The following is a 24,884-nucleotide window of genomic DNA, read 5'->3' as shown; positions in this document are numbered from 1 at the left end:
GCCCAGGGAGAAATACCCACAGCTGGAAGCAGGCACCACAGGGGGCAAAGCTGCTGGGGTGTGAGTACACTGCCCCATGGCCTCTGGGGTCCTGGACAAGCTCTCTGTCCACCACAGAGCAGGGACTAGGCTCTGCTCTCCCTACTACACCTGTGGTGCACACAGGGAGTGAACAGCAGTAGCTGTACTTTTTGTTTTTGCAGAAATCCAGATCACAGTTTACCCACGACTATCAGAAACCCACCCCCAGATGTTCATGACTGTCCACCAGTCTAGGAGGTCTGGGCCTGGCATGTAGTCCTGGAAATCTGGACACTCTCAGTGACCTGTTAATAAGAAGGGACAGCCATTCGGCCAGATGCCAGCATATGGCCCAGTGGCTCTGGCTGTTTGCACAGCAGGCTCAGCTGCCCCTCACTGACTTCATGATGACGGATAATTAAAATGGCTTCCCTGCACGTTCTCCTCCCTCAGCCAATTTGGTCACATGATGAACAAGCGCAGGGGAAATTAGGAAGCTATTCTAAGCCCTATAGGACAGACATTCTAGCAGGTGAGGAGTAAGCCAGGTTTCTGGAAGCTTCCTGTATCTAGAATGTTGGGTTCTGGGCAAATTGCCCATCAGTCTGGCCCAACTCAGTCACAGAAGGTTTCAGATCCCCCCTCCCTGCTCTCCCAACCCCTTGCTCAGATCTGATCCTCTCAGCTCTTCCAACAACCTCCAGGCAGGTCCCCCTTTAGCCAGCTTCCCCTTCCTGATTCTTGAACCCCAAAGTTATAGCTCTGACCAGGGCATCTGCTTTAAAAATCTTCAACAGCTCCCATGGCTAGAACAAAAGTGAAGGAATGGGAATTCCTACATTCAAATCCTGGTCTCCAACTTCACAAGAGGTAACGATAAACTGGCAGACCCTGAGGGCAGAGAAGCTGCCTTCCATGGCACAGGGCCTGGCATGTGGTAAGCTCACAAAAAATGTGAGATGAACAGAAGAGAGGAAGGAAAGAAAAAAGAAAGGTGGGAAGAAAGGAAGGAGGTAAATCGATGGCAGGATGGGTAACTGCAAGGATCACTGGATGAATGGATGGATGGGTGGGTGTACGGGTGGGTGGATAAATGAATGGATAAATAGATAAGTGAATGAGCAGAAAGACTGATGAATGGATGGATGGATGAATGAATGGATAAAGAGATGGATGAGTGCATGGATAGAGAGATGGAAGGATGGATGGCTGAAGAAATGGATAGATGAATAGATGAATGGATAGATGGATGGATGGATAGATGGATGAATAAATTGATGGATGGATGGATAAATGAATAGGTGAGTGAATGGGTGGGTGGGTAAATGGATAGATGAGTGGGTGGGAGGATGGGTGAATGGGTGGTTCAATGGGTGGATGGATGGATGATGAATGGATAGGTGATGGGATGGATGGATGAATGGGTAGATAGGTGGATGAATGAATGGATGAATAAATGGACAGATGGGTGGATGGGTGGATGGGTGAGTGAATAAGTGGGCAATTGAATGCATAGATGAATGGATGGGTGACTGGATGGGCAGATGGGTGGTTAGGTGGGCGGATAGATGAATGGATGGACAGATAGATGGATAATTGACTGGATGAATGAATAGATGAATAAATGGATGAATGGGTAGACGGATGGATGGACAGATAAATTAACAGATGGATATTTGGATGGATGAATGGGTGAGCAGATAGGTGGGTGGGTGAATGGATAATGAGTGGATGGAGGGATGGATGGATGGGAGGATGGGAGGTTGGGTGGCAGGTGGCTGGATGAATGAATGGGAGGGTAGATAGATATATTAGTTGTATACATAAAGGCAACCTTCCCCTCTTGGACTGTTTTGCCCATCTATTGTATTTCTTTGCCTCTGGGGGGTGTGAGTTTAAACCATGCTTGATGCATTATTTCATTAAAAACACCAACAGCCCTATAAGGGAGGCATCTGATTCCTGCTTTATTGAATCAGAGAATTTCAAGAATCTTACACAGAGTCCCACTGAATAAGCAGGTGGGAGAGCTGGAATTCAAACATCTGCCTATCTGTGCCCAGGACTCTTTGCCCAGTGTGGTTCTCCCTGCCCTTCCCAGCCCCAAGCATCATTTGAAACTCTGGATACACACCAGATGGACACCCCTGGCCCGTCCTTAACTTCTATCTACCTCGTCTCTATCCTTAGTCTGACAGGGTTGGTGATACCTGTTTTGGACTTACATCTCTTCCTGCTAACTTATGCTCTCTGCAGCAGCCTGCCTCTGCATGCAAATGTTCCTGCAACAGGTATAAAGCAAACATTTCCCTGACGATGGCCCCAGCAGCCAGGAGGCAGTCTCAATAGCTGGTTTCCATGCTTTGCATAAACTTCAGTGGACTCCAAGGGCTGGAGCCTGAGAGCCCAATCGGGCCACAGGATGACTGACACTGGACAAGTAAGCGGGCCTCAGCTCCCAACCTACAAAATGGGAATAATGCAAGTAGCACCCATACAGGGTTGTTTTAGGAGTCAAATTGGATAATGCACAGGACTTAGCACCCAGTAAATACTCAATGTACGGTGACCCTCTTTTCAAACACCTGCTCCTAAGCAAAGCATTCTCAACTTAGCCACAAGCAACTTGGAGGCTAAGCCCCTCCCAGGCTGACTCTGGCCTTCCCTAGCACAGGGCTCAGTCATGTGCCCAATAGATGACTGCTGGGTCTTGGATATCCTATTTCCTTTTCCTCAAGCGGCCTCACTTCCTGATAAAGACCTTGGTGTCTTTCTCAGGACTTGGGAAGGCCAAGCCCTTGGTCAGTGCCCAAGAGAGCACAAGCAGTTGACATACGGGTTCTGCTGCCCACCCCATCATCCTCAGCACTTTAGTTGATGTGATGGCCCACCTCTTGCTATTAGGGGCATCATGGAGCACAAGGGGAGATCTAAGCCCATAAGACTTGCAACTCTCCAGTAAGAACAGACAGCAGCCTTAGCATATGACATCACAAAGACACAATGACCCTTGAAGGCCAAAAATGGTGGTAACAGCAGATCACAGCGATGGGGCACTTCCATGAGTCACACACCATGTTCCACGGCTCACACACATCCTCTCAAGAGGCTGAGACCCAGGATGGGGCTACATCTGACCTAGTGTGTGGGTGCTTCACTGCAGCCTCCACCCACCCAACCTTGGAATCCTTGTACTGTAGCATGATGGATTCTCCGAGCCTGTGGCAAGTTGCAAGACACCATTTGGAGAGGGAATTATTCAAATCATAGCACACCCATGACCTGTGCTTCTCAGCTTTCATCCCAGCCCAAATGTGCCAGGAGCTAAATTTAGGGTGAGGGTTGTACCCAGCCTGTGCTCTGTCAAGAAAGAGCCGAGTGCTGCTGTGAAACCACCCCGGAGCATCTGCTTCCAGTCCCCTGTTCATAATTCATTTTAAATGAAGTCATCAAAATTCACTGCCATGTTCATATAAAATAACAGCAGCAATTGCCACTAAATTCGTATTGTGCTGTGCGGCCAGGTTGTTCTTCTCTTAGTCATGCCCATGCCAGGTAGGCAGGGTGCATGTGATACCCATGTCTAAAGTTGCAGGCATGGAAGTGTGCCATGCAAAAGCCCATGGCCTCCTGTAGTCTTTGCCATCCACTCAGTGGGCTAGACTGGAAACCCAGGCATGACCTGCACACCCAACATCTAGCAGCAAGACAGATTCCAACCTGACCATGGCTCTCCAGTCTCATGCCCATGGCTGAGTCTCCCGTGGACATGGCAGCAGCCTTCCAGTGTGAGCCCTGCTTCCTTCTTTGCTAAAGACAGTTATCCACACAACAGCCAAAGGATTCTTCTTAACAACAGCAATCATGGAAACTTCTTTGTTAAAACTCCTTAAAGGTTCTCCCCATTTAGAACAGAACACAGACCCCTGATTTAGAACGTGAGGCTCAAGGGACTTGGCTCCTATCTCCAGCCTAACTTTACTACCTCTTCTCCTGGACTATGCACCTCCCACTCACACCTCCATCTGGCTACCCCTAGCATCTGGCAGATCCCAAGCAAGTTCTTTCCCACTGCAGGGTCTTGGCCAAAGCTGTTTTCAGGAATGTGCTGTCCACATACCTGTACACACTCATCCCTCCCAAAGGCATTCCTGAGCACTTTGTTTTTACTACTGGGCAGTCCACCTTGCCCTGAGTCTCACACTGTCCTTTCTGCACTGGAGCACTGGTGTTGAGCCTAGAGTCATAAAATGTTTAATACAGCACTGCTCTGGATGGGTGGGTGGATGGAGAGGTGAGTGGATAAACAAAATGGTGGGTGGGTTAGTAGATAAATGGATAGGTCGGTGGATGAATTGGATGGACAGAATGAAAGTATAGATAATAGAGAGATGAACAGATGTCTGGATGGATGGGTGGATGAGGGTAAGTGAGCAAGTGGGTGAATAGATGAGTAGATAAGTAGATGGATAGTGGATGAATGAATAAATGGATATACAGATGGGTAGATGGATGGGTAGGTGAGTGGAGGGATAGACGAATGGACTGATGAATGGATGGATGAATGGAGAAGTTGGTAGGCAGGCGAGTAGGTGGATGGAAAGATGGGTAGATGGGTGGGTGGACAGATGGATCGATAGATGGATAAGTGTGTGGGTGGATGGATGGATAGACAAATGGATGAAGTGGCTAGGCAGGTGAATGGAAAGATGGGTAGATGGATGGGTGAGTGGGTGGATGAATGGATGATAGGTAGATAGGTGGATGGATGGACTAGTCAGAAAAGTGGATGAATGACATCATGAGTAGATATCATCACCTATACAACTGAGTCAGGGAAACCTCTTCAGAGAAGTTGAGAAACTTAAGACACAGAACCAGCAAGTGGCAAAACAGGGTCAAGTCCCTGCCCTTGAACATGGTTTGACCTCCATGAAGTGAGAAAACATGCCAGGAAGCTTGTTACCTACAGATTGGTTCTACCCTCGAGGCTGGTGTCCAGCATAGCTGAAGAGATGCACTAAGCCCTCTCTCCCTATCAGGGCTAAACACAAGGACAGATGACTGGACTCTGGAGCAGCACACCTCCAGGGACAGTCAGAAACCATGTCCCAGGGTCCAGCTCACAGTCGGGATTGATCAATGGGATGCCAACGACTCTTCTAAATTCAGCTTTGGCAACAACCCCACAGTGCCCAGGCTTGTCAGTCATCCTCGTGTGTTCCTCAAAGAACCCTGACTATCTCCCTCCCTGTGGCGCAAACATCCCCACCTCCAACCTCCCCCAACATCCGACCCTGTCCCTTGCTCCCTTCACATGGTAGAAGCCTCTTTGCTCCAGACCAAGGTGAACACAGCCCACCTGATCCCGCCACCTCCATACCCTATCATACCTGGTCAAACCTTCTCTACCTGCCCCAAAGCCCCCATGGCTATGAGTTACTTGGGTGCAGGGGATTTTCTCAGCTCCGTACTTGGCACCCCCAGACTCTCATCAGCCTGAATGTCCCCTCAAGCCATGCTATCCTCGTGCACACCTGCCCATCAGGTCTCTCCCACCACCCATGAAGGTGATGGGTCTCTTTATGTAACCCCAAGAAAGGACGTTTTGAAGGTGGAAATGGTCTGTGGAATGCAGGAAGGAATAAGGGAATAAGAATTAGACCAACAGAGTGTGTATTTCATCTGTCCATCTTCAATTCCGATGTGTGGAGTGGGAGACTGCGAGGTCCCCAGGGACTGGGACTCAGTCTTGCTTTTCTACCAGTTGGGTGAATGAACCAGGACAAATGGTTAAGCATTTCTCCCTTACTCTCTCACTTGAAGAAAATGGATGAATACTTGTCCTTTGACCTCTCAATGTCATAAAAAGTATAAAATGAAATGCGAGCATGCATTTATAGTATTAGAAAGATACGCAAGGGGCCTGGAGTGATGGCTCATGCCTGTAGTCCCTGCACTTTGGAAGGCTGAGGTGGGAGGATCACTTGGGCCTGGGACCAGGTGTTCGAGACCAACCTGGGCAACATGGCAAAATCCCATCTCTATTTAAACAAACAAACAGAAAAGAAATAAAAGAAAATGTGTATGTGAATCACACCACAAAGCCCCTTCATTCCAAATTCTTTCTGCAGGAGCCGCGTGCATCTCAGGGGACACTCTCTTCCCAGGACCCAGGGAAAGGACATCCCTCGACCTGCTGGGCACACGTGGAGCAGCGCGGGCCTTTCCGGGCCCCCTTGTGGGAGGGAAGCATTCCGACCTGCTCCCTCTGCAGGCACTGTCAGTCCAAGCTGGCAGCCACCACCAGGCATTTTAATCAGGCCCAGGTTAGTAAATCCTGCCACTTCCCTGAGGGTTTTAACCCTGCAGTTGGAAGGTCATGTTTAACAGCAAGACCTGCTATTATGCCTCTGTTTCCATGTGAAAATAAATGAGTCCCAAACCTACTAATGGTTTTGCTCCTCCAGTCTGTCCTCTTAAAAATGGGTCGTGAAGAACTAATGCTTTTAAAACACTATAAAACAAGGTCTGTAATGGCTCTGACGCCTCAAAAGTGTATTAAGATGAAAATTTATGTTTTCCTACACCATACAGCATTGAACTACAAGCTCTAAAATAAGAGGCAGAATTATTGTGTGTTCTGACAAAAAAATCCCCAGCCCTACCTGCACCTGAGCTTGCACCCAAACATGATTTCTGTCAAAATTCCCATCAAAAGTCTTATTTGGTGGAAAGCAGGCTTTTTAGGTTAATTTTTTTTTTTAAACCATGCAAACATCCGTGCCAGAGTTAATTGCACTGAGTTGGCCTCCTCTACGAGCCAGTTAACTCTGTAGCTCAGGGCCTGGGGTTTGTTTCTTTGACTCCTCTGGGCAGGTGCAAATATAGCAACCTACAGTTGTCTCTGCAGGCTGCAGGGTTTGTGCCTTGAGACAATCCCAGCAGATGCTGACCTCAGGCCAAAAAAGAAAGGCAGGGAATAAGACAGACCTCAGGGAGCTCAGAGCTAGACAATAAATAAGCACAGGAATAAATGAGTGATCCAACTGGGAGGAGAACCAAAAGAACAAAGCAGAGATGTGATCAGTTAGAAGAGGAGCAGAGCCCAATTTGGATAGGGTGGTCTCGGAGCAGAGGGACACAGGTGCAGCCAAAATGCAGAGAGCAGGGGGCAGGGGCAAAAAAAAAAAAAAAAAAAAAAAAAGTGAAGACCTGGGAGGGATCCTGTCACACTGGGTCTCCCAGGCCAGGGGAAATCTGGGGTTGAGCCCAACCTGGATAGGCTCCATGAGGTGACACCTCTCCCCATGACGCGGCTGTCTCTGTTTCAGCTGATCTAAGCATCAGACACTGAACTGATGGCACACCTGCCCAGTGCCCACATGCCGGCTCCCCGAACACAGCCTGACCTCATCCCGGCTCATCCAGATTCCTGCTGCGGAACCTGCTGTGATGAAGTGTCTCAGGGGTAGGGTGTGTGACACAATCTGATTTATGGTCTTTGTTGAAAGATCCCTGTTCCAGCTCCTGGGGTGGAGACTGAGTTGTAGGTGAAAGGAGTAGAACGTGGAGCTCGGCTGGGAAGCTACTACACTGGTCTGTGTAGTCTCTGGAATGGGCTTGAGTAGAGACAATGGAAATGCAAAGAAGTGTAATATGTCAGTTGGAATTTGGAGCCTGGACTGGACTGGCTGATAGACTGGATTGGCTGATAGACTGGACTGGCTGATGGACAGGACTGGACTGGCTGATGGACTGGACATGGGGTAACAAACTGTGGATGATACTCAGGCTTCCGGCTTGAGTGGATCATGAACAAAAAGGGAAATCTATGTGCTTCGGGTGGGGCTGGGGAGCTTGGTTTTGGACACATTGTACATTTTGGATCCTGTGGGATTCCCCCACAGGAGGAGTCAACTGGGCAGCAGGACACAGTCTAGAGTCTAGTAAACTGGAGGTAAGAATTTGGGAGGAGGAGACATGGGTGTGGGGCTGACTTTGCTGAAGTGCCCGTCTTGGGGCTCTCAGTCTCAGCAGGAGACAAGCAGCCTTACCTCAGTGACTCAGGGACTCAGGGACATGGGCTAAAAGGTGTGAGCTGGTGGGCAGGACAGAGGCTGCTCTGCAGGACTTTTGGACCAGGGGTAGCATCCACCTTAGATGGCAGGGGTCAAGGGGTTTTTACACCTGGGTAGGTCTAGAGAAACCGTGAACACTGTCACATTCCAGGGACAAATCTCAAAAATAATTTGTAGGCCAGAGAGCAGGTGAGAGAGGTCCCTGGTCAGGAGGGGTTGGCCTGGGTTGAGTGACCCACTGGTATGGGCTCCATGAGGTGACACCTCTCCCCATGACATGGCTGTCTCTGTTTCAGCTGATCTAAGCACCAGACCCTGAGCTGATGGCAACCTGCCCAGTGCCCAGATGCCGGCTCCCCGAACACAGCCTGACCTCATCCTGGCTCATCCAGTGCTGGCCCTGTCTGGATGAGCCCCAAGCGTCCTCTGCTCAGTGCCCTGGGACGCCTGTGAACTCCTGGCCACGACTGTGCGGTGGAAGACACGGATTCCGTGGGGGGTTTTCCTTATCTCTAGGACTCGCCCACCTGCTCCCATGCAAATCCTCATTTTAACTCTGGATCCCAATGAAGGTACAATTTAGAGTCTAAAATAACTCAGGCTGGTGCAAACGGAGCTTTGCTAGGCCTGGTGCCTCCTTTCAGACAACATCTGGTCCACTCTCTCTGGCATCCCGGGCTGGGGGTATGGGGAAGAGGCACTGGCACCCTCTTTCGGCCTCTTTATTTGGAGATGAGATCTTTACAGCTACAGGAGTCTTTAAAGTGGAGTCACTCAGGTAGGTCCTCATCCAACAGGAGAGGTGTGTTGTAAGAAGAGGAAACCTGGCAGACAGGAAGAAACTGAGTGAGGATGACGACACCCACCTGCAAGCCAGGAGAAGAGGCCTCAGGAGAAACCAGCCCCAGGACACCCTAATCACAGGTGTCTGCCCCCACAACTGTGAGAGAATATTTCTGATAAAACCACCCAGTTTTTGATACTTTCTTATGGCAGCCCCAGCAAACGAAAACTGGCTCCATGGCCTCCCCTCTCCTGGTCCTTCGGTCTCTACAACCTGGGCACCTTGCAAGCACAAGGAAGGGACCCTCCAATTCGGGGTGCCCACACACCTTGCTTTCTTCCTTGAGCTCTGGTCACCAAGGAGGCAAAGGGGAGAGAGGCTTCCAAGAAGCCCATCATTTGGAAAGGGAAAACCAGCTTCCGTTGCCGTGGAAACTCCACTGGGACGCTCTGCTATTTGCACATTTTGAAATTGGAGGTGGGTAGTGAGAAGGGAAAAAGGAAAGAAAAATTGAGGGAGATGTGAGTATCCAGGGCAAAAGAAAGGAGAGAAAAGCAAATGAAGTTTAGGAAAAATCCAGCTTTGGACGGGTGACCCTGACAGTGCTTAATGAGCTCAGATGAGTCCCAGGGGCTCAGGGACTTCCCCATCAAGTCGTGGTGGCTCCAGCCAATGTCAGCCCAGGTCCCTCACTGTCAGAGAGGAAATGGAGGCTCGAAGACGAGAAGTGCCCTGTGCAAGGTCACCTTGTGACTTGGAGGATTCTCCAGGTAAAAGCAGCCGTAGTGGGGGAAGGCCTCTATTCTTGTAATGAACCAAACATTTCTGTCAACTCCCCAAATTCATATGTTGAAATCCGAACCCCCAACGTGATGGTTTTATGAGGTGGGGTCTTTGGGAGGTAAGCAAGTCATAAGTGTAGAACCTTCATAAATAGGATTAATGTCCTTATAAAAGGGACCCCCAGGACCTGGGTATGTTGGTGTGAACCTGCAATCCCAGTGCTTTGGGAGGCTGACGTGGGAGGATCCCTTGAGGCCACAAGTTTGAGACCAGCCTGGGCAACATGGCAAGACCCCGTCTATACAGAAAATACAAAAATTAGCCGGGTGTGGTGGTGCACACCTGTAGTCCCAGCTACTCAGGAGGCTGAGGTGGGAGGATAGCTTGAGCCCAGGAGTTTGAGGCTGCAGTGAGCCATGATTGCACCACTGCACTTCAGCCTGGAAAACGGAGTGAGAGTGTCTTAAAGAAAAAGGGGCCCTAGAGAGTTCTCTGGTATCCTGGTTTCAGACTTCTAGTGTCCAGAATGGTGAGAAATAAATAGGTATTTTTTATGAGCCATCTAGTTCATGGTACTTTGTTGCAGTGGTCTGAGCAGGCTAAGACCTTCCTCCTTGGAGATCCCATGGAGTGGGTTTCAAGGGGTCCTTATGATACCCGTGAGAGGATTTGAGTCAGACCTGCATCCCACCACAGGCTCTAAGGACAGACTCAACTTCTAGAGTCTGGCTGGCAGACTTCTCTCACTGGACAAACCATTATAGAGAAAAGCAAAGATGCTGCAGAACTAGGCGACGTCTAAATTTAGCCTCACAAAGAATCTAGAGCACGGGAGCAGGGAAATACTATTCTGAAGGGACAAGGAGAAGAATACAATGGGCCCAGGGGGCTGAATTCACCACGAGTAAGGGCACACGGGGGGCGTCTGAGAAAGTGCAGAAGTCAGGTGAAGGAATGGCCAGGCTGAGATGCAGCTGCGCGTGCCTCATTCCCCGACAGCCCATTGGATGGAGGTGTGCCTCAGGGTGGGGTGGGGTGTCCGGGCAGGCTCAGCAGCAGAGGGTGGGGCCACAAGCATCCATCTCCAAAATCACCCTTGAGTCTGCTAGCAAGGAGCCACAGGACGCTGCCTGGCGCCGCCTTCTGATGTAGCCCGACAAGAAGTGTGTTCTTCTTCCAGCACTGAAACAGAGCCTGTCTCTCAAAATGAGCCTCAGATAGATTCATTCATTCATCTGCTCACTCACTCACTCACTCATTCCTTCATTCACCCTGCAAAAACCAAGCACCTGTCATGTGCTAGGTACTGCTCTACTCAAGCATCCAGCATCGAGGAATATGCCTACAGTGCTGCCCTTCCTCAACTTCAAATACCTGGCTTTCTTGGGTCGCAGCCCATCCCTGGCAGTGCCAGCCTCATGCACTGCTCCACTGGGCCCTCTCCTCCCCAGTGCTTTCTGCAGTTTCTTAGTCGGGGGCTGCCTGGCTGTTCTCCAGGGTCCACGGCCTGTCCAGCATCTTGGTCATTAATTCCGTGCACAGATGCCTCTGTCGGAAAGGCCTGGGGTGGTCTCCACTTTCTGGATTAGACTCCCACCCCCAGGCCACCAGGGAGCGGTCTGCTGCAGTCTACACCCTCCTGGTGAGACTCAGGCTCCACTCCAGACAGCGCCTCCGAGTGGCTCCCCTGCCATCAGAAGGCCGGGGCAGAGAGTGCAGCTCAGAGGAGCCACAGCCCATTGCACCCCGTGGCACCAAATGGGGGGAACCATTTGGGAGGGATATAGTCACAGAAAATGGAAGTCGGGAAACGAGACTCATTTTTGAGAGAAATGGTCAAAAGAATCACACCTGGCTAATTAGGATTCTGAGAACGAGATGCTGCTGAAACAAGAAGGGAACAGGTAAGACCAAGAAACATCCCGGACCTAACATTTGGCTACAGAGAAGGAGTCCAAGTGTTCTTTTGTGTTGATGTTCCAGAAAGTCAAAATTGCAATTTGCTGCAGACGTCAGTAATTCTAGCACCAAGGGTTCACAGCGTTTGCACTTGGAAATCTGAGGAGAGCAATTTACAAGGAGTAAGGATAAAATCTAAAGTCCTATCTCAGTAGGAATGACTTTTCTTATCAGTTCATGAAGGGGCCTGGAGACACACAAGTCAACAAATAGGAGACTTTTGTGTTTTCTAAAGGTCCACTTTTGCTGGAGTTTTTCTGTGTCTACCCGGCAAATTTTCATCTCCCCACTTCCCCCAAGGAAACATTTCTTAAGGGATGACCTAGAGGCAGCCACTCTGTCTGCACATGGACACAGCAGGAGCTTCACGACGGCCCTCGCTGGTCTTGAGAGCATCTCTAGGTAACAGAGGAGGACAGATCAACAACCACAGCAGCCTCTGCCTTCAATCCCTTGATGTGGCTCTCACCCCAGCAGACAAGGCCTGGGGCTGACATTCCACGAAGCCAGGAGCCAAACGAATGATGTGTTGTGGACACCACCATGGACAGCAAAGAAGGGAAACAGGACCTCGTAGCCCAGAGGGATTTGAATCCAATTAGGTGTATTAAAAAAAAAAAGGAAGAAAGAGAGAGTGAGGTCCCTTGAGGTAGTGGATCCCCACTCCGACTCTCTCAAGTTCTAGAATATGAAGGTGCCATCCTGAGGTCAGCTGTCTCCTATCCGGGTAGGGGTAGGTGGAGGGTGCTGGTGGAAGGACTCTCTTGTCCGAGTCCTCAGTAAATCCTGAACATGCGGGTGGACCAATGAGGAGAGTGCACACGTCTTGGCTCCACACGGGCAGCAGGGCCGAGAGCAGGTCCGGAGTCCAAGGATCAGGCCAGGACTCCACCGACGGAGGACGAGAGGCAAGAGCTACTGTTGACAGCAGCTATGTCCACTGCCGGGAGTATGGCATGGGCATGAGGGCAGAGGGCTGAGGGCTGGGGCAGGATTGGCCAGAGCCGCCTGAGCCAGGGCTGCCTTCATGAATGCGCTGCCCCAGCCAGAAAAGTCTGCCCAGGCCATTGGCTCGTGAAGTGGGGTCAGCTCAGCCACATTCCCTCTTGAGAATGGACGCTATAGGTTTGTATTCATTACCCACTGAATTCAGAGCCAGCCAGACATCCACGTCTCACCCCAATAAAAGCTTTAACATTTACCCAGCGGCACAGAGTCATTATTCTGTGACAATATTCCACTGCTGACCTTTATTGCCTATGACTCTCTGTGAAGTTTCCAAGGAAGCATTTCAGCGTTCAGCACACAGGACCCAGGTCCACCGCCTCCACTGCTCCTGCACCGGCCGGCCCCTGCCTCCCACCCATCCATCTCTGGGCTGTTTGTCTCTGTCTGGATTTCATGTACTGACAGTGTGTTTGCTACCACTTAATTCCACCACTGACTGTGCCTCCCTCTAAACTGATCAGTGTCAATTCTGGGCAAACAGTCGGGTGGAATTACCAGCGGGTCCACCCGTGCTGATTATGCAAATAATGTACGCCGTCACCAAGGGCCCGGCGCTGGCAGTAAGTGTCGAATAAACTCCTTAGCATTTGACAGCATAATTGAAGACACAAATAGGAAGCCTAATGAAGAGTTTCTTTTCTCGAGGAAGACTCCCTCCTTCTCACTTTCAATGGCTTGGCCCAGAGGGTGCAGGTGAAGAAGGTGGGTCGTGCAGACACAGAGGCTGATGGGGTCGGCATACAGACACCTGTCCACGGACATGGGGCGGTGTGATCTGCTCTTGGACAACCCCAGGTTCATAACCTGTGCCTGCTATGATACGCTCGGTCAAGCTGGATAAACTCCCAGGCCTCGGTTTCTCCATGTGTAAAATGGAAATAATACTATAATAAACAATGACAACAGTCAAGAGTCCCTCTACTACCACTGCTACTAGCTGGGCATGAGCCTATTGACTATTATTTATCCCTGTGATACAGAGGAGGCAACTGTGGCACAGAGAGGTTAAGTAACTTGTCCAAAGTCACACAGCCTGTGAAGGGCAGAGTCAAGACACAAGCCAAGAAGATGGGTTCCAGAGTCCAGGCTCACAGCCTGTGGACTGAGCTGGGCCATGTCCACATCTTACACAGTCAGTCTCACACCCCACAGGGGCAGCCCAGTGCCCCACCCACACAGGGAGCACAGTCATAGGAGCTGCCACCGCCAGTCCTAAGTCCCGTCCGGGAAAGGGCTCTGGCACGGAAAGCCCTGTTTGGACACATCATGCAGCCTCCTCATCCTCACTCATTCTCTTCCACAAACCTGCCCAATTCTCACCCAGGGTGCCAAAGTCCAGAGGATGTTGGGGGAGGGCGTCCTGCGGTCAGAAGCCACATCCAGGTGGGCGCTGAGTGCTAGAAGCTGAACTGTGTCACCTGCAAACTTCATGTGACGCAGGCTTAACCCCCAGGATGTCAGCATGTGTGCGACTGTATAGGGAGACGGGCTTTAAAGAGGAGACTAAATTAAAATGAAGCCAGGTGGGGCGGGTCCTAAATCCAATCCAACTGGCGTCCTTACAAGAAGAGATCGGGACACAGACATACAGAGGTTTGACCCCATGAGGATACAGGGAGAACGAAAAGTCTACAAGCCAAGGAGAGAGGTCTCTGGAGGAACCAGTCCAGAGACCCCTTGATCTCGGCCTTCCAGCCTCCAAAACGGTGAGACAATAAATGACTTGTGTAAGCCTCCCCGTCTGTGGTGCTTTATGACGGCAGCTGGAGCAAACTCACACACCATAGATCCCGACAATCTGTCCTAGAGGCCTCCAGACCAGCAGGTTTCGGAGGGAGGACAATGTATTGGTCCACAGGCTGCAGAATGCTCGGGATGCACCGATCAGCATGTTATTAAACCCACTGGGACCAACAGAATTTTCTACACATCCCATACCAGAGTGATTAATGCTTCCAATCTCAGCCTGTGCTGTAGGAGGCTTTCATATTTCACGGCAAAGTTGTGCAGACCAGTTGGTTCATGGCAGGCTGTCTGTCCCACCTTGCTGCCTACAGCCTCCCCGCCAAGCCAGGCTCGGGCGTGGAGCTCCTGACCGTGCACAGCACTCTGTCTGCTCTGTGTCCTGGGCTAGAAACCTGATAACCAGCAGAGCCTTCCTTGGGTTGGGCACCCTGGGCTCGGTGACCACCGTGTCATCTTGGCATGTCCCCATCATCTCCTTGATTGTCCTCCCCCAGACAGGGGCTCGACGGGGAGTCCCGTGGTGGTGGTGTTGGAAGATGGGATGAGAACTGACACTGTGGTCACTTACTGCCATGCTGGGTGCTCAGTCACCGCTGGGTCAGTGCAGAGATCTCACCACTAATTATGTGAATGCCTCCCCTCTGCCTGAAGCTCCCCAGGCTCTGCCTTCTCACACACCCAGAAACCCTCACAAAAGTTCACAAGAGTGTCCCCCCAAATCCATGTCCACCCAGAATCTATGAATGGGGTCTTAACTGGAAATAGGGTCATTGCCTCCTTGCAGATGTGATCAGTGAGGTTGCAACGAGGTAATACTGGATTAGGGAGGGCCCTAAATCTAATGACTAGTGTCCTCATAAGGAGAGTGTGGCCCAGGGCACTATGGAAGAGGTTTGAGGATGAGCACAGCAGCAGAATCTGAGTGCTGGAGGCTCACCCAGGCAGAGTGTGCTCCACTTCATTCCGGGGGACTGAGAGAAATGAACCCGGGGTGAGACCCAGCACCGTCTCCTCCTGCAGTCCAGCTGAGCCAAAATGACAGCCCAACCAGTGCGGAGGGAGGGGCAGATTCAGGAAATAGAAAAAATGGAAGGGACTGGTCCTGGACAGATGGGGAAAGGGCAGGTGAGCGCCAGGAAAGATCTAGGAAGGTTTTTGGGTTTTCGATTCCTGGGCCATAACTGAGATGGGGTGCCCAGGAGGAAGGGCCAGCTGGCCAGGAAAGATGGGGTATGTTCACTGGAGCAGCTGTAACCACAGCCTGGGTGACTGAAAGCACAGGGATGAATTGTCTCATGGTTCTGGAGGTTGGAAGTCTGAGGTCAAGGTGATGGCAGTGGGGGGCGTTCCCACTGGGGACTGTAGGGAGACTCTGTTCCAGGCCTGTCTCTCCAGCTCCCGGTGGCCTGTCGGCAATCTTTGGCATTCCTTGACTGACAGAAGCATCACCCAGAGCTCTGCCTTCATCTTTGTGTGAGGTTTGCTCCGAGTGCATGGCTGTGGCCACATTTCATTCATTCATTCATTCATTCATTCATTCATTCATTCATTCATTCATTCGAGACGGAGTCTTACTGTGTTGCCCAGGCTGGAGTGCAGTGGCACAATCTCGGCTCACTGCAGCCTCCACCCACGCAGATTCAAGTGATTCTCCTGCCTCAGCCTCCCAAGTAGCTGGGACTACAGGCACCCGCCACCACACCCGGCTAATCTTTGTATTTTTAGTAGAGACAGGGTTTCACCACGTTGGCCAGGCTGCTCTCGAACTCCTGACTTCAGGTGATCCATCCGCCTCAGCCTCCCAAAGTGCTGGGATTACAAGCATGAGCCACTGTGCCCGGTCCCATTTCCTCTTTTTATAAGAATATCAGTCCTACTGGATTAGGGCCCAATCTAATGACCTCATTTTCAGCTGATGACTTCTGTAAAGACCCTACCTCTAAACAAGGTCACACTCTGAGATCCTCAGGGTGATACTTCAACATATGCATTTGCAGGACACACTTCAAAGGGGAGTCAGGGGTCTGGGCTTGCCTGGTAGCAGGCTCTGCAGGAGATGAGTCTGAGGGTCCAAGAGGAGGTCCAGGGAGGGCTCTGCAAGCCACCAGCCCTGAGGGTCACTGGCACCATAGGAGCAGGGCAGGATGGTGGGGCCCAGAGAGCACAGCAAGGGCAACCACAGAACCTGGGGCCATACCACCGTCTGAGATGAGCCACATAGCCTGGCACTGAGCCTCCTCCATGTGCTGAGGCCACATCTGTGTGCCATGGAGCCTGTGAGCCCCTGGAGGGAGAGGCTGTGCCTGGGACCCTGCAGATTCCCCAACACATTTGCTGAATAAGCAGAGCAGGGAGAGAAAGGAAATTGAGGTTGAGACAAATATTATAAATATGACCATATCCCTGATGGAGAAGAAAGTCAAGAAAGAGTTCATGTTGAAAGGCAACACGGGCCAGACACACCTGGTACTCAGGGGCCCTGCAGGGTTTTAAAGCAAACTGTGGCCACATGGGGGCTGGGAGGGGACAGCCAGGAAACAGGCACAGTCCCCATCTGAATTTGACTGAGAGACTCTTTGAAGCCGTCTGAGATTTCCATATACGATTTCTATTAATATTTAAGGCAAGACGCATCCCATCCTCCGTAACAACACCGTCTTGAAAGGAGCCTTTGAACTACTTGAAAGGTAGACCCAGCATTATTCTTGGATTAAGAACTCTGTTGTTCATTCAACAAATACAGCCCCACGACGACATCCCTGAACACCAGGGCCAGAGGTGCCTTGGCGTGTGCACGCTGCCTGCTTCTGTGGCAGTAAGATGATGCGTGTGTGGCCTGTTACATCACACCGCCAGTGGGTCTGGGCAGTGCCCCATTGCCAATCGCGGGAGGAGTCCTTCAGGGCACGGATGAATAATCACGCTAAGTAGGATAAATAAAAACTATAAATAGCCTCAAATCAGTTCAGGTCAAGTCCTACTGCCAATGAGTTATGGAGAAAGCATTTGCTTTTCAAATCTTTTTGCAGATCCACGTTGAAGGTAGGGAACTCTGTCTTTACTCCTGAGAGCCCATGTTGGAGGGTACTCACGAGTGAAGACAGAGTTCCCTACCTTCAAGTTTACAGAGGAGACGGGGTGCACAGTGGAAAGGAGGGGAAAAAACCCCACATGCATGAAGAGGAAAGACAAGTAGGATGCAGGCTTTGAGGTGGAGGCTCAGCGGGACGGGGAGAAAAAAGGACAAGACCCTTCCCTAGAAGCACTTGGTGGACACAGTGGTTGCAAATGACCAAGTGGCTGGATGGAGGGAAGAGAGACCCTCAGATGTAGGGAATGGGGGGCCCCCATACAGAGGGGCCCTCTACAGACCAGAGTCAGGGGCACATAGGTCCGTGAGCTACGTGGAATGAGAGATTGGTCCCTGGACCACATGCCTTCCGGCTCCCTGGCGTATCTCCTCCACGTCCTGGCCACCTGTGGGTCCCTGTTCTCCTCCACACTGGCCACTTGAAAATTGATGGGTGGCAATTTTCACCCCTCATTATCTTAAGGGTCGTGGGGACTGCTTTGCTTGGTGCTGGAGTCTGGGGTCATAGTAGAGCAGGGCATTGATTACTAAGAGGAAGGGACCCCACGACGCCCTGTAGAGCCCAGCTACTCGGGGCAGGAGGAGCACATATCCACTGTCGGCCCTCTCCCCACACTCATGACCTCCACCTCCCCCAGCCCCAAACATTACAAAAGCTAAAGACATCCTGGGCACCTGCGAGAAAGGAAGAGCGGAGATAGTTCCCACGTCCATCCTGGTGCCTCTGCCTCCCAGGTGGCAACCCTCAGGAAGGTGAAACCTGCAGCTTGGGCCCTGCAGTTTATAGAATGATATGTTTGTGGTTCCCTAAAACAAAGAGCCGTTGCCACAGCAACCGTGGCATCCCAGCACTCAGAGGCTATTCTCAGACGCTAAACAATGAGTTTTCGGAAATCATCATTCTCAGTAAACTATCGCAAGAACAAAAAACCAAACACCGCATATTCTCACTCATAGGTGGGAATTGAACAATGAGAACACATGGACACAGGAAGGGGAACATCACACTTCAGGGACTGTTGTGGGGTGGGGGGAGTGGGGAGGGATAGCATTGGGAGATATACCTAATGCTAGATGACAAGTTGGTGGGTGCAGCGCACCAGCATGGCACATGTATACATATGTAACTTACCTGCACATTGCGCACATGTACCATAAAACCTAAAGTATAATAATAATAATAATAATAATAATAATAATAATAATAATAATAATAAAAGAAAAAAAAAGAAAAAAGAAAAAAAGAAAAAGAAAAAAAAATAAAGCATCTTTCTACAGTGTTTTAGTTTCTAGTACAATTTAGCTTTGCCTATCTAAACGTGCAGTAGTAGAAGAACATACATGAAAATTCTCTTCTTAGAGGGAAAGCAGTTTAAGAGTTGGTGAGGGCATGGAAGTTGTGAAACCTAAGCTAATTGTCTGAGTTTTTATTGGATAATTTTTGTACTCGGGTATTCAGAATTAATTTCTCCTTCCTAAAAAATTCGTTGTGGGAGGGACCCTTTCCCTATTGTTTATAGTTTGGTGCCACCCCTCTTTGTCCGAGGGGCTAGCCCCTGATCCAACATATCCAAAGGGATGTCCCTTTCTGAAGTTTGACTGTTGAGTAGAAGAACAAACACTGAAAAAGTTTGGAGTTCCTAATTTCCAGTCTGATCAGATTGTTCCTATCACTTTCATTGTCTGGCCATCTGAGTGACAACTGTTTTTCAAGTCTGTTTCTCCTACATTTGACAATTCCGGGAGCCTCATGGTAACATCCTAATAAATTCTACTTTGCTAACCAAAAAAAAAAAAAAAAAAACAAAAAACAAAAAACAAAAAAAAAAAAACAATGAGTTTTGCCTTTCAAATGCATTTGATACAATTTGCTTGGAAGGCATTAACATCCTCTGACAAAACCCAGGAGGAAGAGGAGAGCAGGGAAGAGATGACAAGGTCAAGACTTGCAGGGCTTCCAGGAATCACACCCGTTCATGAGACAGGAGGGCCCAACGGCCCCAGACACTTTCAATAAGCAAACAGGAAATGGGAAACAGCAGAGAGGAGGCAGGCAGGATCCCTAACCTTCCAGCAGCAGTTCCATGGAGGAAGAGGGACTGCCCAGAGGTGAGGCAGGTGGGATCCCCAACCTTCTAGCAGTGGTCCAGTGAAGGAGGAGGGGCTGCCACACACCCTTGCGGGGCTTCTTCAGGAGAGACGCTCGCCAGTCCCACCTGGGGCAGTTCTCTTCTTCAGGGTCACTGCAAAGATGGCAGCACAGGCCAGAGCCCGCAACAACCACTTAATCCACCCTGCTCACTCTGCAAAGGACATTGAGTGCGTCCCCTGCTCACAGCCAGCCATTGCTTCCTCCATTTACCTTTTTTTTTTTTTTGCCAGTTCATGAACAACTTTGCTATTGTTTACAACGATCTCATGGGATTAGAATACCAAACAGTGATGCCAGTGAGAAGACCAAATAACCTTCGTTCCCAGCACCAGCCTCCTGTCACTAGCATGCTGGGCAAGCTGTCCTCAAAAACAGCCCCTGGGCGTCAGTGACAGGAACACGTGTCATCAGGAAAAAGGCATGATGTGGGCAGGCTTGGGGCAGCATCCCAATGCAAAGTATGTTTTTGAACAGACTAAAGAACATGTGAACAGTACACAGAAAGTCCTCTATCTAGCCATCTATCCATCTATCTATCGATCCATCCATTCATCCATCCATCCATCTTATCTATCAATCCATCTATCTAATCTATCCTATCTATCCATATCCATCTATCCATATCTATCTAGCTAATCTATCTACCTACCTACCTAATCTGTCCATCCATCCATCCATCCATATCTATATACTCCATCTATCTATCCATTCATCCATCCAGCTATCCATCTAATCCAATCTAATCTAATCTAATCTAATCTATCAATCTAATCTATCTAATCTATTTATATGTAATATATCTATCTACCATTTATCTATGTATCTAATCTATCTTTTGAGACAGGGTCTCTGTTACACACACTGGAGTGCAGTGGCCCAGTCACAGCTCACTGTAGCCTACAACTCCTGAACTCAAGCGATCCTCCTGCCTCAGCCTCCCGAGAAGCTGGAACTACAGGCACACGCCCCTCCTCTGTAGGGCAAAATTATTTTCATTAACAGTCATGTAATAACCATCATTTTCTTGATTTGTACATCAGTTTTAAAACCAAACATTTTGAAAGAATGAATGTCAATTTTAAAGGTATTATCCAAATCCAATAAAATAGTTCACGTAAGCATTGAAATCTGCATATCTGCATTTACTAAAAAAAAAAAAAAATTCTACTTTGTAGTTCACATCCACTGCCATTTCAAATTTTAAACACAGAAGAAAACTCTGAGTGGCTACCTAGAATGACAGCACTGAAGGAACACAAGTTCACTTTGTCTTTATAGTTACTGTGCCCTCATGTCTGTTTCAAATCTACCGTGTAATAGCAGGAATGGTGATCACAGGGCTTGGAGACCAGGCCATTCCGGACCCTGCAGACTTCACTCCAGTCAAAAGGCTGTAGCTAAGCCCACTCATGCCTGAGAACCACCACATGTAACTATAACAGGCTTCCCCAAGTTAATGTCCATACAGAATATGGTATTCACTAAAGAATACATTGTAAAAAGGTGCTAATTCGAAGTTTACAGATACATTTCAACAGCAACTGTAGCAATTGCTTAGATCTTAGACCAATGATTGGGGGAAGGAGTATTTTATCATTGGCGATTTTTAGAATGGGGGGGACATGGTGATCATTAAAAGGGAAGGGACATTTAGCTGGCTTTATTGTTATTTGGAATTCTCTCCAGACGAAGTGCCCTCCTATTGCATGTACCTGGGGCAGACAGCATCACTCACGCCACCCTCAGTAGAGCTCTGCTTTCGGAACATGATGATAAAGCATTAATATTGCACGTTTGGTGAAACCCCGTCTCTACTAAAAATACAAAAAAAAAAATTAGCTGGGCGTGGTGGCAGGCGCCTGTAGTCCCAGCTACTCGGGAGGCTGAGGCAGGAGAATGGCGTGAACCTGGGAGCGGAGGTTGCAGTGAGCCGAGATTGCGCCACTGCACTCCAGCCTGGGAGACAGAGTGAGACTCTGTCTCAAACAAACAAAAAACAAAACAACAACAAAAAAATATTGCATGTTTGGGGGCTAGGCATGGTGACTCACGCCTGCAATCCCAACACTTTAGGAAGCCGAGGCAAGTGGATCACTTGACCCTAGGAGACCAGCCTGGGAAACACAGTGAAAGCCCTGTCTCTACAAAAATATAAAAATTAGCTGGGTGTGGTGATGCATACCTGTGGTCCCAGCTACTTGGGGGGTGCTGAAGTGGGAGGACTATTTGAGCCCTGGGAGGTCGAGACTGCAGTTGGCGGTGATTGCACCGCTGCACACCAGCTGGGGTGACAGAGCAAGACACTGTTTCAAAAAAAAAAAAAAAAAAATAGGCTGGTCACAGTGGCTCACGCCTGTAATCCCAGCACTTTGGGAGCCTGAGGTGGGTGGATCATCTGAGGTTGGGAGTTTGAGACCAGCCTGACCAACATGGAGAAACCCCGTCTCTACTAAAAATACAGAATTAGCCGGGTGTGGTGGTGCATGCCTGTAATCCCAGCTACTCGGGAGGCTGAGGCAGAAGAATCGCTGGAACCTGGGAGGTGGAGGTTGCAGTGAGCTGAGATCACACCATTGCACTCCAGCCTGGGCAACAAGAGTGAAACTCCATCTCAAAAAAAAAAAATTTATATATATATACACACACACACACACGTATATATGTATATATATACGTGTATATATATGTGTATATGCATATATACGTATATATATATGTGTGTGTATGTCTGTGTGTGTATATATATATATACACACACAGACATACACACACACTTGGCTGGGTGCAGTGGCTCACGCCTGTAATCCCAGCACTTTGGGAGGCTGAGGCAGGCAGATCACGAGGTCAGGAGATAGAGACCATCCTGGCTAACATGGTGAAACCCCATCTCTCTACTAAAAATACAAAAAATTAGCCAGACGTGGTGGCGGGCGCCTGTAGTCCCAGCTACTCGGGAGGCTGAGGCAGGAGAATGGCGTGAACCCGGGAGGCGGAGCTTGTAGTGAGCCGAGATCACTCCACTGCACTCCAGCCTGGGTGACGAGCGAGACTCTGTCTCAAAAAAAAAAAAAAAAAAAAAAAAAAAAATTATACACACACACACACACACATACACATGCATATATTGCATGTTGATTCATTAACGGGGAAGCTGAGGTTCAGAGGAGTGTTTCATCCATGTGGGCTGCAGTAGGTGACAATGCTTCCAGGGCCTGTGCAAGTGAAGGTAGGAAATAACAGGGCTGCTGCTGAGTGCAGAGTCGGGTGTCGTGAAGTGCTCTGAGCAATGGTAGGGACGGGGATGTTCCATCGGAAGGGGCCAGCATTCTGAGGCAGAGCGCCCTGTCCAGTGGCCACTCCAATACTCAGGTCCCGTGACTGCCTCTCAGCCTGGGCCATCTGGACACTGGCCAACAAAGGGCCTCACCACCTGGACCTTGGAGAATTCCACAAGGGACTGAGACCCGGTGAGATTCTAACAGCTAGAACACACACATGGCCCTGGTGAGAAAGGAGTAACTATTGCTTCCTGTCCTAGCCACACAATTTCCTCCCATCTCTTCCTCACTGATATTTTTATTTCTCTTCAGGACACAGAAAAAGAATACGGATAATTCATAACTAAAGGAGCAACAATGGTGTTCCTAATTATTTTTCCCTCTTTTTAGAACACATCAACATCTAATTTGTGCCCCACTCGCTGGATAACTCTGAGAGAAGGCAGGTGTTCCGAGGGCCCCAGCCAGGGTCAGGGCCAGGAGGCCTGGGCAGAGCCCTCACCCTACGCCGATGGCCAGCCTGTGACCTCACATAAGCCAAGAGGCTTCCTGGGCCGGATATCTATAGTAACCGGCCACTGGGTCTGCCGGCATACGGCACCTGACTTTCTGCTGTTCTGTTCTTTGGCAGAACACCCTTCCCCTGCCTGCTGGCTGCCTGGAACTGAATGAAGCCACCGTGATATCAGGGAGAGATCCTGGCTCCTGCCCTCCCCACCAGCTTCAGCAGAACTCTGCCCTCTTGGGTCACGCATTTCCTTTCCTTACTTCACCAGCTCTGGTTGTGCACATCCGAGACCCCCCAGGACTCTACCAAGGGCCTGATAGAGGGGACAGAACATGAACACCTTTGGCCACTGTGATTGGTTCAAGGATGGTTGATACCCAAAGCCACGTCATTGGCTGGACTCCCGAAGCTCTGGCCAGAGCAACAAGGAGTAAGAAGCTTACTTACTCAAGGAGTAAGGCTGAAGCCAAGCAGAGGGAAGCCAAGTACAGACATTGAGAGACTGGCACATTCTATAAATATTCCCTGCGGAGAAAGCAGCTCTTTCTCTCCTGCACCAGGAAAGAACAGGTCTGAATAGTCAGCAATTGACTCAACAAATATTTGTCAAGCACCTACCAGGTGGCAGGAGCCATACTGGTTGGGTGCACTGGGGAAAAGAGAAGACGTAACACCTGCCTTTGTGCAGCCGCGAGTCTAGCGAAGAACGCAGAGAAGCAGGAGGGAGAGTCAGCGGTTCTGAGAATGGCTCAGCTGCCATTGACTTGGCCTCAGGAGCAGGGCACTGGGGGTCCCAGACATAGGAAGAAGGGTGTCGCCTTTATGGCCTTTGCTCTGTGGATGAAGTCGGCACTGCAGAAGGCTGCCCCGTCCACATCTCTCTTACAAAACCAAGCCACAGCTGCCTCCTGCTGAGCTGGGATGCAGATGAATATTCATGGAGAACTGGGAATTGGGAGTTGATGACCAAGTCATTCCAAAGGCAGGTCCCTGGGAGGGCCTCGACAAGGTCTAGACCCTAACACTGAGCCACACCTCTCAATGCAGCCCTAACTTCCCCTCCACATAGAAGGGAGAAAATTCGGAACAAACATACAGGGCATCATCACACGGGAATTCCCCATCCTGCTTTCTGGAGCAATTTACCATATTAACTGGCTGTGGCTGATGCTCAGGAAATCATGGAAAGCCACGTTTCAACCCACAGGAACCCAGGGACCTCCCTCGGGCTGCATGGTGGGTTTGGACCCTACCTATTAAGCCAATGGTCTTGCCCACCTCAGGGCACCACCGTGACGGCCTTCCTCAGGGGTGGTCTTGGACAGGGGACTGGCAGAGGACTGGAATGGGATCTGTTCTTATTTTTCAGCCTCTACTTGATAAATGAGTCCATGAGTTTGCCATGAGAGGTGGACTTCCTCCTGCTCCATCAGAAGGGACCCTGACGAGCTCTCTGCTGCACTGCCCAGGGCT

The 24,884-nt window shown here is 49.9% G+C and overlaps 1 protein-coding gene and 1 long non-coding RNA gene across 2 annotated transcripts in view; one reads left to right on the top strand and one right to left on the bottom strand.

The window, feature by feature from the left end:
• The window catches only part of SHANK2 (SH3 and multiple ankyrin repeat domains 2), a 669,064-nt gene that overhangs the window by 392,887 nt on the left and 251,293 nt on the right, over positions 1–24,884 (bottom strand). The window lies entirely within an intron of this gene.
• Positions 7,904–10,223, top strand: LOC129007555 (uncharacterized). The gene is made up of 3 exons (XR_008492366.1): positions 7,904–7,981; positions 8,399–8,674; positions 8,900–10,223. It is a non-coding gene; the product is annotated as an uncharacterized LOC129007555 (long non-coding RNA).

The sequence above is a fragment of the Pongo pygmaeus genome, chromosome 9, assembly GCF_028885625.2.
Source record: "Pongo pygmaeus isolate AG05252 chromosome 9, NHGRI_mPonPyg2-v2.0_pri, whole genome shotgun sequence".
Taxonomy (NCBI): domain Eukaryota; kingdom Metazoa; phylum Chordata; class Mammalia; order Primates; family Hominidae; genus Pongo; species Pongo pygmaeus.
The sequence above is the reverse complement of the archived record's forward strand: the minus strand, read 5'-3'. Positions and strand labels throughout refer to the sequence as shown.